Genomic DNA, 14,805 nt, shown 5'->3' with positions numbered 1-14,805 from the left:
GCTCATGCGATGCTCAGTTGCAATTTGTCCCAAAACAAACAAGAACAGCAGCTGAGGGTTTGAGTTTGAACATGGATTGTATTAAAGCAGCTTTTATTTCCATTGATAAATGCTAGATATTCCTACAGAGATTCTCCAGGTGAGTAAGCGATTCCTGTTTCTGTTTCTATTTCTGTTTCATATATATATACAGTATATATATATATGTTACATGTGTCTCTGCAATAGTATAAATGTGTTATACACTATCAGGGGCTGCTTTTTTGTGCACCTCATCTACAACAAGGGTTTTTTTTTCATTTATGTTTGTGGACCTTCACCATTTGAGGAAGTGAGTTAGATAAGAAAGTTACAGGTATGGTGAGCAATGACTGACAAAGGCACGTACTGCGTATTTCTTACAGAAGAGTAAGCAATTTGTTCTAAAAAACACTGGCTAAAGTCCAACATCGTTAGCAATCTTATTACTTAAATAGAATTAACATCAATAAACTGTAAGGTGCTGGTACATGCGAGTAGATTTGATCTTCTATTAAACAAAAATGCAATTACAGCTCTAAAAAGGTCAACCTAGACTTCTGTAACAGATCTGTTCAGGTCATCGCTGTTCCTCTGACCTTGTGAGTCTTTGGAATTTTAAAAGTGTATTTTGCTTGCCTTTCATGTGGTCTGTGTACAAGTCACTGTGGCATATGCGGTCCTACACAGCCTCGCTATAGACGTGACGAGCCTCCGCTATGTTGCAATGGAGAACAGGTTCAGTATGGAGCTGCCGAGAAAATTCAGCTGGAAAGCTCGTTGCAGAAAAGCATCGTTATCTGCGTCCAGCTGCAAAGCGTTACTCGTGGGTGCTGAAGAATCGATTTCCAAGGCAGTGGGTCTAGGCGATTTAGAGTGTTAAAGGTCCCAGCGAAAACAAAACAGCGCTGGTCCTTTTTCATGCACGCACGAGAGCAAATGCAAAGGACACCGTAGTCGGCAGGATTTGAACCTGCGCAGGGAGACCAAAACAGATTTCAAGTTTGTTGCCTTAACCACTCGGCCACGATTACAGTAAATACGCCAGCTGTTGGCTTCTTGCTACAATCGAACAGGGAGTGCGAGGCGGCGGCGGTGGCGGCGGCAACTTTTTTCAAGTTCGCTCTCCGTTTAAGAAACCTTTTACGCCATACGTGTAAGCAAACACACACCTCAGAGTACTTAAGGGTGGCTTCAAGTTGGAATGATAAAGTCTCCCCGTTCGGACATGAAAATAGAACTTTCTTAGACAGAAAGAAATCAACAACGGAGACATGTGGACGACGATTTCAGTCACTGCACTTTGAATAGCATTTTTACTCGAGTTACAGGAGATGCACGAATGGCCCTTGACCTACGCTCTTACGAATGCCTTGGAACATTCAAAGAGAACAGCCCTCAAGTCCTGCGGTTTATTATAATGTTGTTGCGTGTCGAGGCAGTATTTGACTCCGTCCTACCGTTGAGACACGGGGCGTACTGTAAATGAACTGCACCTGACAGCTTTAGAAAAACACCTCGGCTCAGTACGGTGCTGAGAGCTCAGCGTTGCTGTTGTTCTAATTAGCACGCACTGCATCGGCTATGACCCGAACTTTTCAATTATTCCGATCAGTAAGTCAACACGTAGTCCACATGAAAGGTAGAAATATTCAAGGCAACGTTGGTGTCTGCAATAGCAGACATGAAAGCGTGATGCAATTTCTGTGGCTACATTTGTTGCACGTCATGCACAGTAAGAGTGTTTCTAACACCAAATACAAAGTCAACAATTAGCGATCACGCCTTCTCCTCAGTTAACCCACTGAAACCCTTGCTGTTAACAGTTCTTTACTGCGTGCTTTACGAGCACCTACATATTGTGTCGGTTCTTTCAGCTTTATGCATTAGGTTTTCAAAGGCATAACCAGAGGTGCGAACACAAAGTGTGTGGTTACCTGAAGAATTGATTTCCATGGCAGCGGGGACAAGCGATTTAGCGTTTTTATAGCACGAGGAAAGGAATAGCGGCACTACGCCTTTTCAGCGCAGGCACAAAGCAACGTGCGGCAGACGCCGTAGTCGGCAGGATTCGAACCTGCGCGGGGAGTCCCCAATGGATTTCGAGTCCATCGCCTTAACCACTCGGCCACGACTACAGCGAGCTTGCCGCTGCCGCATTCCTCCTATAATCTAACACGGAGTGCGAGGTGGCTGCGGAAACTTTTTCAAAGTCGCTCTCCGTTAAAAAAAAAAAATACCTTTCACAAAATACGTGCCGGCAGACAAACACGCCTCAGAGGGTTTAAGGCTGGCTTCACGTTCAAATGATAAAGTCTCCCCGTCCAGAAGTCAAAATGCAACTTTGGCAGACAGAAAAAACATCAACAAACCAAAAATGTGGACAAGGATTTTACAAGCTGCACCACACTGCACTTTCAAAAGCATTTACATTCGTGTTAGACGCAGGAATTGCCTTTGATTTGCGCGCTTACGAACGCCATGGAAAACGAAACAAAACTAAAGCCCTCAGCTCTTGCACTTGATTATAATGCCGTTACGTGTCGAAGCAGTAATTTACGTCATCCCACCACTGCAACACGGGGAATAGAGGGAAATGAGCACAAGGTGAGATATTTTTAATCTGTAAGGCTTCTGTAGTTTCTTTTTGAAATCATTGTTACAACATATTATGTAAAAGCATGTTGAAAAGAATCTACCTGCATTCCAGCGGCCCTGAGCAAGAGGCCGCTGTCCAGGAGGAAGAGATGCCAGAGGCTGCTCTAGAAACTGAAACAGAAGCGGATAAGGAAGGGGAAGATGGGAGCTCTGAAGAACTCTATCAGCAGTAAGACTTTTTATTTTTCAGATGTATCTATTTTTTACTAAAATTCTATTTGTCTTATAGGTATAAAATGTTTAAACCGGTGTTTTATATCCTTACAGGCCCTGAGTAGTTAAAAAGTATCAGCAGGCCGGAAGAGAGTGGCCCAAGCTGGACTCTATAGAAAGCACTCCCTGGATGCTCCTCTCCTGATTGGATTCAAACAGTACCTTACCAAGGATCTGGGAGTGGCAAATTATTCTCAGGAGGTATTTATTTTTTAAAGGCATTTAAAATTAAGCAATGGTATCTTCATTGTAAATGTTTTTGTTTCTTAGCTTAAAATTCACCCATGTGAAATGATGTCAGCCATAAACATCATGACTCTATATTTCCTACCTGAATCTATTCTACTTAAATTATTACATTATACACAATTTGAGTTCATTTTAAAAAGTAAAAGGTAATGAAAGGAATGCATTTTCATAAGAAAGATAATACCGATATGCATGTGATAATCTTCCTTATATCATGTAGTGCGTCATTTGGACACTTTGTGGGCTTGAAATACAAAGAAAATCATGTTCTATGGTACAAGATAAATACAAAACTTAAGCTTTTATTTTAATTAGATTTGTTTATAAAAGCATAAGCAATCATTTATTACATCACTTCTTGAATTAAATCTTTTGACAAGAGGTAAGACTTCTATTTTACATTTAAACCCATGTTTAGCTGTGTTTTTTAGATTTAACTGAACCAATTTCTGTGTGTGATAATGTCCTTGAATTCTGACAACATCACACTAAATTACATGATATAAAACAGCTAATGTTTCTAGAGATAAAGTTTCTGGGATGCTTCTAATTACTTTTTATTACCAGGGACAGTTTAATTCACCTTGTACAGTACTGAAAGACCAAGATGCTTTTTTTAAAAGTTATTTAACATTTTATAGAACTTTGTCTACTATGGCAACATGATGAGCTTGGTGAAACTTGGAAAAATACTGCTTGGCCACTTATCTTAATATAAAGATAGGATAAAGGTTTATCTTTTGCACCTACCTGACCCCCAGGGAAGGCCAATGCTTTCTAAGTTGATGGTTCCCTACAGTAGACTGTATCTTATCTTCAAAGGTAATGTATATTGACCCAAATCAGTTTTGGAATCCAATCTACTGACAAGATGGAGCACATCCTTTTTTCAGGATTTTAGCATCATACGTTTGGTATATTTACTCCCTAATGCTGAAAGAAATGATCATAGAACATTTGGACACTTTGTGGGCTTGAAATACAAAGAAAATCATGTTCTATGGTACAAGATAAATACAAAACTTAAGCTTTTATTTTAATTAGATTTGTTTATAAAGCATAAGCAATCATTTATTACATTAATATATGTGAAAATAACATTTTAGCATCATACGTTTAGTATATTTAGTCCCTAATGCTGAAAGAAATGATCATAGAACATGACATCTAACCTTACCTGTGGCGTCTTTAATCCCTATTGCTCAATGCACGGTGAAAGCATTGCATACATGTGTCTGACAATGAGGAATGGGCCCCTGAGACAGTCATTTGCATGTTTCACAAACGATCGTATATTACTAGAGATTCTGTTTGGGATTCAGATGTGCATTCGGACAGCAATCCCTTTCAAGAAATGATATGTTCTGGATGAGGTCAAAGGTGATGGAACACTGTATTTAGGATGTGTTTGCAGTGATTGTGTGTCTCCTGCTTCAACGCAGTGATATATAGATGTGCTCCTGTAATTTATTGGTACATGCCCAGGGCAGTAAGCAGTCTGAGGATTTATTTACAGACGGCATAGAGCAGTGAAGCAGTGAAGTAGTGCAACACACTGGATCATTATATTATTAGAATCTATTCTACTTAAATTATTACATTATACACAATTTGAGTTCATTTTAAAAAGTAAAAGGTAATGAAAGGAATGCATTTTCATAAGAAAGATAATACCGATATGCATGTGATAATCTTCCTTATATCATGTAGTGCGTCATTTGGACACTTTGTGGGCTTGAAATACAAAGAAAATCATGTTCTATGGTACAAGATAAATACAAAACTTAAGCTTTTATTTTAATTAGATTTGTTTATAAAAGCATAAGCAATCATTTATTACATCGCTTCTTGAATTAAATCTTTTGACAAGAGGTAAGACTTCTATTTTACATTTAAACCCATGTTTAGCTGTGTTTTTTAGATTTAACTGAACCAATTTCTGTGTGTGATAATGTCCTTGAATTCTGACAACATCACACTAAATTACATGATATAAAACAGCTAATGTTTCTAGAGATAAAGTTTCTGGGATGCTTCTAATTACTTTTTATTACCAGGGACAGTTTAATTCACCTTGTACAGTACTGAAAGACCAAGATGCTTTTTTTAAAAGTTATTTAACATTTTATAGAACTTTGTCTACTATGGCAACATGATGAGCTTGGTGAAACTTGGAAAAATACTGCTTGGCCACTTATCTTAATATAAAGATAGGATAAAGGTTTATCTTTTGCACCTACCTGACCCCCAGGGAAGGCCAATGCTTTCTAAGTTGATGGTTCCCTACAGTAGACTGTATCTTATCTTCAAAGGTAATGTATATTGACCCAAATCAGTTTTGGAATCCAATCTACTGACAAGATGGAGCACATCCTTTTTTCAGGATTTTAGCATCATACGTTTGGTATATTTACTCCCTAATGCTGAAAGAAATGATCATAGAACATTTGGACACTTTGTGGGCTTGAAATACAAAGAAAATCATGTTCTATGGTACAAGATAAATACAAAACTTAAGCTTTTATTTTAATTAGATTTGTTTATAAAGCATAAGCAATCATTTATTACATTAATATATGTGAAAATAACATTTTAGCATCATACGTTTAGTATATTTAGTCCCTAATGCTGAAAGAAATGATCATAGAACATGACATCTAACCTTACCTGTGGCGTCTTTAATCCCTATTGCTCAATGCACGGTGAAAGCATTGCATACATGTGTCTGACAATGAGGAATGGGCCCCTGAGACAGTCATTTGCATGTTTCACAAACGATCGTATATTACTAGAGATTCTGTTTGGGATTCAGATGTGCATTCGGACAGCAATCCCTTTCAAGAAATGATATGTTCTGGATGAGGTCAAAGGTGATGGAACACTGTATTTAGGATGTGTTTGCAGTGATTGTGTGTCTCCTGCTTCAACGCAGTGATATATAGATGTGCTCCTGTAATTTATTGGTACATGCCCAGGGCAGTAAGCAGTCTGAGGATTTATTTACAGACGGCATAGAGCAGTGAAGCAGTGAAGTAGTGCAACACACTGGATCATTATATTATTAGAATCTATTCTACTTAAATTATTACATTATACACAATTTGAGTTCATTTTAAAAAGTAAAAGGTAATGAAAGGAATGCATTTTCATAAGAAAGATAATACCGATATGCATGTGATAATCTTCCTTATATCATGTAGTGCGTCATTTGGACACTTTGTGGGCTTGAAATACAAAGAAAATCATGTTCTATGGTACAAGATAAATACAAAACTTAAGCTTTTATTTTAATTAGATTTGTTTATAAAAGCATAAGCAATCATTTATTACATCGCTTCTTGAATTAAATCTTTTGACAAGAGGTAAGACTTCTATTTTACATTTAAACCCATGTTTAGCTGTGTTTTTTAGATTTAACTGAACCAATTTCTGTGTGTGATAATGTCCTTGAATTCTGACAACATCACACTAAATTACATGATATAAAACAGCTAATGTTTCTAGAGATAAAGTTTCTGGGATGCTTCTAATTACTTTTTATTACCAGGGACAGTTTAATTCACCTTGTACAGTACTGAAAGACCAAGATGCTTTTTTTAAAAGTTATTTAACATTTTATAGAACTTTGTCTACTATGGCAACATGATGAGCTTGGTGAAACTTGGAAAAATACTGCTTGGCCACTTATCTTAATATAAAGATAGGATAAAGGTTTATCTTTTGCACCTACCTGACCCCCAGGGAAGGCCAATGCTTTCTAAGTTGATGGTTCCCTACAGTAGACTGTACCTTATCTTCAAAGGTAATGTATATTGACCCAAATCAGTTTTGGAATCCAATCTACTAACAAGATGAAGCACATCCTTTTTTCAGGATTTTAGCATCATACGTTTGGTATATTTACTCCCTAATGCTGAAAGAAATGATCATAGAACATTTGGACACTTTGTGGGCTTGAAATACAAAGCAAATCATGTTCTATGGTACAAGATAAATACAAAACTTAAGCTTTTATTTTAATTAGATTTGTTTATAAAGCATAAGCAATCATTTATTACATTAATATATGTGAAAATAACATTTTAGCATCATACGTTTAGTATATTTAGTCCCTAATGCTGAAAGAAATGATCATAGAACATGACATCTAACCTTACCTGTGGCGTCTTTAATCCCTATTGCTCAATGCACGGTGAAAGCATTGCATACATGTGTCTGACAATGAGGAATGGGCCCCTGAGACAGTCATTTGCATGTTTCACAAACGATCGTATATTACTAGAGATTCTGTTTGGGATTCAGATGTGCATTCGGACAGCAATCCCTTTCAAGAAATGATATGTTCTGGATGAGGTCAAAGGTGATGGAACACTGTATTTAGGATGTGTTTGCAGTGATTGTGTGTCTCTTGCTTCAACGCAGTGATATATAGATGTGCTCCTGTAATTTATTGGTACATACCCAGGGCAGTAAGCAGTCTGAGGATTTATTTCCAGACGGCATAGAGCAGTGAAGCAGTGAAGTAGTGCAACACACTGGATCATTATATTATTAGAATCTATTCTACTTAAATTATTACATTATACACAATTTGAGTTCATTTAAAAAAGTAAAAGGTAATGAAAGGAATGCATTTTCATAAGAAAGATAATACCGATATGCATGTGATAATCTTCCTTATATCATGTAGTGCGTCATTTGGACACTTTGTGGGCTTGAAATACAAAGAAAATCATGTTATATGGTACAAGATAAATACAAAACTTAAGCTTTTATTTTAATTAGGTTTGTTTATAAAGCATAAGCAATCATTTATTACATTAATATATGTGAAAATAACATTTTAGCATCATATTATTACATACAGGTCTCTAGCTTCAACACAGTGAGATATATATATGCTCAGTGATTTATTGGTACATGCCCAGGGCAATAATCAGAATGAGGATTTATTTTCAGACGGGCTATAGGTAGTGTTGTGAAATACTTCAACACACTGGATCGCAGATTTAGACCCCCTGCACTCTTACTCCTTAAAAACCAAAGAAATGAAGATATGTAGCAATCACATTGTAACAGGGGTGACAGTGACTTAATGCTTATACTAGTGGACTTCTGGTACCTTTAGGGTACGGTGTTCCCTGAAGGGATCTCAAACCCCGCATTTCAGATGCCTAGCTGTATCGCTGATGTGTTGCACCTCAGAATCACTTTTAAACCTTACCTCTGGTATCTTTAATCCCTATTGCTCAACGCATGGTGAAAGTATTGCATAAATGTGTCTGAAAATGAGCAATGGGCACCTGAGAGTCATTTTCCTGTTCAACATGCAATTTCAACATTTTCCTTGGGAGACATCAAGCCCGCAAGCCACTGCTGTGGTTCAGTGGCCAGTGTGGAATTCAGTGGCCCTGTTGTACACAGAAAGCACATTGAGTTCCTTGGACATGAAAAGTTCCAGATAAAAGCCATTTCTCATCCTTTCTCTTGGTGTCGATGTTGCTATTGTATGTAAAGGTGGCAACTTGCTCAGCGAGCAGGCGGAGCACACACCGAATGCAGATGTGTCTGAGTGGTGTGTCCAAGTGGCTGCAAAAGGACAGCACTCCCGGGGCGCCGTGGCTTAGTTGGTTAAAGCGCCTGTCTAGTAAACAGGAAATCCTGGGTCCGAATACCAGAGGTGCCTTTTTTTGTTCTGTCTTCTTATTATTCCGATCAGTAAGTCAACACGTAGTCCACATGAAAGGTAGAAATATTCTCTTGTCTGTCTCTTGTTTGTATAGAACTGAATGTCCCTGACAATGTACTGTTAGTTTTAATTGAAGAACGGCATTTGTGTTCAAATATACCAGACAAGTTTATGTAACTGCTCATGCGACACTCAGTTGTAATTAGTCAAGAAATAAAGTCGAACAACAGCTGCGGGTTTGATTCTGAACGTATGAGATTGCAGCGCCTTTTACTTCCATTGACAAATGATAGAGATTCGAAGAGAGATCCTTCAGACCAGCAAGCAAACCCACGGCTATTTCGGTTTTCTATCTAGGCAACGTTGGTGTCTGCAATAGCATACATGAAAGCGTGATGCAATTTCTGTGGCTACATTTGTTGCACGTCATGCACAGTAAGAGTGTTTCTAACACCAAATAAAAAGTCAACAATTAGCGATCACGCCTTCTCCTCAGTTAACCCACTGAAACCCTTGCTGTTAACAGTTCTTTACTGCGTGCTTTACCAGCACCTACATATCGTGTCGGTTCTTTCAGCTTTATTCATTAGGTTTTCAAAGGCATAAGCAGAGCACCAGAGGTGCGAAGGCAAAGTGTGTGGTTATCTGAAGAATTGATGTCCATGGCAGCGGGTCCAAGCGATTTCGCGTTGTTATAGTACCAGGAAAGGAGAAGCGGCACTTCGCCTCTGCCGCGCAGGCACAAGGCGACATGCGGCAGACGCCAGAGTCGGCAGGTTTCGAACCTGCGCGGGGAGTCCCCAACGCATTTCGAGCCCATCGCCTTAACCACTCGACCACGACAAAAGCGAGCCTGCCGCTGCTGCTGCCGCCGCATTCCTCCTATAATCAAACACGGACTGCGAGGTGGCTGCGGATACCTTTTAAAAGTTGCTCTCCGTTAAAAAAAAAATACCTTTCACAAGATACGTGCCGGCAGACAGACACGCCTCAGAGGGTTAGGCTGGCTTCACGTTCAAATGATAAAGTCCCCCCGTCCGGATGTCAAAATGCAACGTTGTCAGACAGAACAAACATCAACAAACCACAAATGTGGACAAGGATTTTACAAGCTGCACCACACTGCACTTTCAAAAGCATTTACGTTCGTGTTAGACGCAGGACTTGCCTTTGATTTGCGCGCTTACGAACGCCATGGAAAACGAAACAAAACTAAAGCCCTCAGCTCCTGCACGTGATTATAATGCCGTTACGTGTCGAAGCAGTAATTTACGTCATCCTACCACTGCAACACGGGGAATAGAGAGAAATGAGCATACGCTACGAATCGTCTCAATCACTCCCTAGAGTCGTAAGGCGCATTGAAGGGTGCACCCCCATCATTAATCGTTGCGCCTCTGTGAAAGGAAAGCTCTTGGGCAGTCTGTGAAACAGCTCGGATGAAACACTTGATTGCTTCCATGTGCATCTGGAGCCCACCCAGTGGGCAAAAGACGTATAATATACGTCTATTAAACGCATACCTTATACGTCTAAATGTGGTCTACAATTCGTCTAGAATGAAATTCTAATATACGTCTAAAGTTATACGTCAATTATACGTCTATGTTTAGACGTTCATTATACATAAATGGTTGGAGTTCTATTATACGGATAAATTTAGAGGACTATTATACATATATGGTTGGAGTTCCGGATAACTTTAGAGGTCTATTATACGGATAACTTTAGAGGACTATTATACGTATATGGTTAGAGTTCTATTATACGTATAACTTTAGAGGTCTATTATACGTATATGGTTAGAGGTCTATTATACGTATAACTTTAGAGGTCTATTATACGTATATGGTTAGAGGTCTGTTATACGTATATGGTTAGAGGTCTATTATACGGATAACTTTAGAGGTCTATTATACGTATATGGTTAGAGGTCTATTATACGCATAACTTTAGAGGTCTATTATACGTATATGGGTAGAGGTCTATTATACATCAAAGATAGATTTTATAGGTGTAGAAACAAGTAAACCAAGCCAATGATTAGATTTAGAAATGTATTCTGAAAATACACATTCACACCTGAAACATATGTATTTCAAATTATACATTGTATACAATCAATCAACAATCAACATATGGGCAATAATCATAAAAAACACAACTAGTCTTAAACTTCAGCTACAAATTCTGGTAACATGGCAATATACAGTATAGTAATGACAAACACAAAACTAATTACATTAACACACTAACTCAAAACCACATTTTGATTCAAATATACATTTTAAAATGTACAACTTCTATATTTCCAAGAAAATAAAATATTACAATGGAAGTTAAGATGATTTTTTTCCACTATTTGCAAACCCTGTCTAATTGTCCTAACAGTTAGAACCAAAAACCTATTATTTTCAGTGTCCAGATCTCCTGGCCCCCTGCCTTTCATATGCATTCTTCAAGTAACACATTGCATGCTCCTTTATTTCTTTTTCTGTTGATGTAGGGTGGGACTTCAGCACCGCAGCTAGGAGAAAATTATATAATATTACTTCCCAAATAAATGATGATTAATATCTTCTTTAGTATAATTTAAAAAGTGAACGGTTTACTAAGCTCAAAACTGAAATAAATGTATAAAATTTGGCTTGCATCATAGCAGTTGAGCAATAAAGTCTGTCCTAATAAAAGAGTACCCAAAGTTTGAAAGTACAACATAGAATAAGAATAGAGAAACGGCAAAACGATTTTGTGTCATCTTCCCCATTCACACTATTTTATGTGCCATTTTTTGCTTATTCACGTACTATTTTAATCAAAATAATATTAAGAAAGATCTGTATGTATTCAGATAGTATTATTATTGTTCATACTTACTCGTCAAAAGAGGATTGCTGAGATATTTGCGGATATACTTCTACGTTTGAAAAACGTGTCCAAAATTGTGACCAACGAATACTAGCAATGCATTGTGGTATATAACCGGAAAATATGCTGGGTTCGATATTTTCTCAACGTATGCGTTTATTAATGTTGTCGATATTATGGTTGAAATATAACATTGATAATACATCGCGGCTATGTGCCCCCTGCTATGAGCTGATGTGCAATTTTAACGCATGTAGTTAGTAAGGATCGGTCACTGTTGTATGGTATTATATATAATGACATTATGGAATAGGATGGGGACAGGCCTGGCATCACGGGGGGAGATGGGAATGTTGCCCCTTCAGTTTTGGGCAAAAAGATTTACCTAACTTAATTTGCGCCCTAAAAAAATAGTTGTACTTTCTCAATGGTCAGACAACACTAAATGACAGGAACAGTCACTCAGTCTGTTTGATGGGCAGGAGGGCTATCCGTCCAGGAACTGCACATATCAGTGTCGTTATTGAGTGTCAACATTACGATCCTGTTTGCTCAGGTGGACCGATTCCTTGCAGTAGTTTATCATTATACTTAAAATCGTTATATAACTAGGACTAGTTATAGCAGTCTGTGCTTTCTGTTGGTTTTACAACATTTTTTCTTAACGATTCAGAACGTCCATGTAGCTGCAAAAATGAACGCTTATGGTACTTTTCGCTCCAGGCAATACTCTCCAGTGAGAGTGACGAAAAATGTGAAACTGAACTTCATCGCAAATACCAGATTGCTAGTCGATATCTTCTATCATGAAGCACTAATCAATGGCATAGCTGCGAGATTTCATTTGGGTAGCTGCACCGTACAGCTCCGTTTCAACCGAAATATCACCCCCGCTCAGAATTTCAGACGCCCCCCTACAGATTTTTCCCCGGGCACCGCGCACTGATGGGGGACGGGGTTTCCAGGAAATGGTATCAACTTTTCTCAAGAAAATAAAAATAGAAACTCTATAGGCACTCAAACATTTTACTGTTTTTTTTTCAGGCAGGTGGCAAGACCCCTCCGCAAAACCCTTGTATGCCAAGCTGTGGGCATTGATTCGTCGAATATACGTATATTCACGGCGAAAATACGGCTATACGTATATATACGTCGCCTCGACGTATAATCAACGTCGAATTGCAACCGTAAAATCGACGACATTAATAAATGCATATATAACGTCGAAAACACATCTAACACTAGGAGTATACGGCACTCTGCACAGTGTACGAAGTAAATTATTTTCGCAGTAATTAATTTACACGTGTATAATAAATATAGTAAATATAATTAATTACTGCGAAAATAATTTACTTCGTACACTGTGCAGAGTGCCGTATACTCCTAGTGTTAGATGTGTTTTCGACGTTATATATGCGTTTATTAATGTTTATTTCACAGCGTCGTGCACCTTTTCATTGCTCTCGCTTTCAGAGCCTCCGCACGGCACACGACTCGACATCAGGAAGCACATTGAAGTGAAAGCAGGGAGCGCTGCGACATGCACTGTGCAGATCCCGCCACACTAAGAGGTATATAAGCGTCAAAGGCAAGTCATTCCGAGTTGGTCGTTTGTGTTTTCCGTTCAGACGCGAAATGCTGAAATGATCTCTCGGCTCCTCGGTTGTCATTTCTGCTCCGTAAAGGAATCACAGCACGAGTCGGCTTCCAGCACGGTGGGTCGGGACACAATGCCGGGGGTCGGAGAGCGATGTCTTTCTCGTTAGTATAGGACCTGTCACCTGTCCCCACCTGTCACGCGGGAGACCGGGGTACATCAGGACGCGCATTGAAGTGAAAGCAGGATGCGCTGCGACATGCACTGTGCAGATCCCGCCACACTAAGAGGTGAGTGGGTCTGTTCGATCACAGCGCTAGGCGAATCCCCAATCCCCTTTTGTGCGTGGCGACAGAAGAAGTCTGGTCTGTTTCCGCCCGGTTTCGATCCAGGGACCTTTCGCGTGTGAGGCGAACGTGATAACCACTACACTACGGAAACTGTGGTCAGATGTTCCCAGCGGCCCAGCGCTGAGCTTCGCCAATGCGATTCAGCTGCTTCCATTGCCTTTATTGGGGTGCGCTGATGGACCGTGCTCTCTCTCCAGAGACCAGCACGCCTGTCATGGACGGAGCAGGAAAGGCGGCGCCACATTCTACAGCCCTCTCCACGCAATCGACGAAATCGGGCTACTGACGTGGAGAAAATCACCTCTCCAGAAAGTGCAAATATCATCTTGGAGAGTATAAATCCTATTGCCGAAGGTCAGCCCTGTCTACCAGAGTAACCCTCCCACTTCCTGCAGCGATGGTCAGCTCGTCTCACACGCGAGAAGTTTCGGCTGGAAACAAGCGCCCCCTCTTCTCGCACGTTTTGCACGTTCGAGTAGTTTTAATGCGGCTCCTTCGTACACGGTGCTGATCTTTTGGAAAGCAGGAGGCAAAACTGACACGTTCCCATACCGGGAGTCGAACCAGGGCCACGTGGGTGAAAACCAGGAATCCTAACCACTAGACCATACGGCAGCGAACAACCTGTGCTGTTCCCGGCATCATGCAAGCAAACTACATAAATATGAGAAAACGCAAGAGAGTTGTCACTCAGAGTGTCGAAGGGTCGATGTATACTGGGACTCAGTTGAAATGCAACGTCAGGACTTTTCCGAATTATGTCACACGAAGAGAGCACAGCCTTTTCCGCCCTGCCACGTGTGTATCGGTAACTCGCCGTGATCGTATAGTGGTCAGTACTTTGCGTTGTGGCCGCAACAACTCCGGTTCGAATCCGGGTCACAGCAGAATAGGGTCATCCGCTTTTACTACTTGCACGAATTAAGGCAAAAAAAAGCCAATCGATGTGAACGAACGGCGCTTTACAGAGGAGTACTGCCTGACTGGATCGTTGATGAACGACAGAGGCCACTCCGACCTCTTCTCGGGTTTCTTCAATGACTTACTAAGGATCTTCTTCACATTCGCCCATGCAGGGGAAGCCAGTTACACCAAAGCAAACGCAGGAAAGTGCAATTCAAGCAGAGACCAGGAGGGACTTGTTTACACCGAGAGTGGTC

The 14,805-nt window shown here is 39.8% G+C and overlaps 3 non-coding genes and 1 pseudogene across 4 annotated transcripts in view; all 4 read right to left on the bottom strand.

Moving 5' to 3' along the window:
• The window catches only part of LOC148642866 (uncharacterized), a 137,561-nt pseudogene that overhangs the window by 39,912 nt on the left and 82,844 nt on the right, over positions 1–14,805 (bottom strand). The gene's annotated exons all lie outside the window — the stretch shown is intronic.
• trnas-uga (transfer RNA serine (anticodon UGA)) lies at positions 971–1,052 on the bottom strand. The gene has a single exon. It is a non-coding gene; the product is annotated as a tRNA-Ser (tRNA).
• On the bottom strand, positions 2,075–2,156 carry trnas-cga (transfer RNA serine (anticodon CGA)). Its single transcript has one exon. It is a non-coding gene; the product is annotated as a tRNA-Ser (tRNA).
• On the bottom strand, positions 13,664–13,736 carry trnav-cac (transfer RNA valine (anticodon CAC)). Its single transcript has one exon. It is a non-coding gene; the product is annotated as a tRNA-Val (tRNA).

The sequence above is a fragment of the Lepisosteus platostomus genome, chromosome 22 (assembly GCF_059453375.1).
Source record: "Lepisosteus platostomus isolate fLepPlt1 chromosome 22, fLepPlt1.hap1, whole genome shotgun sequence".
In the NCBI taxonomy this organism is placed as follows: domain Eukaryota; kingdom Metazoa; phylum Chordata; class Actinopteri; order Semionotiformes; family Lepisosteidae; genus Lepisosteus; species Lepisosteus platostomus.
The sequence above is the reverse complement of the archived record's forward strand: the minus strand, read 5'-3'. Positions and strand labels throughout refer to the sequence as shown.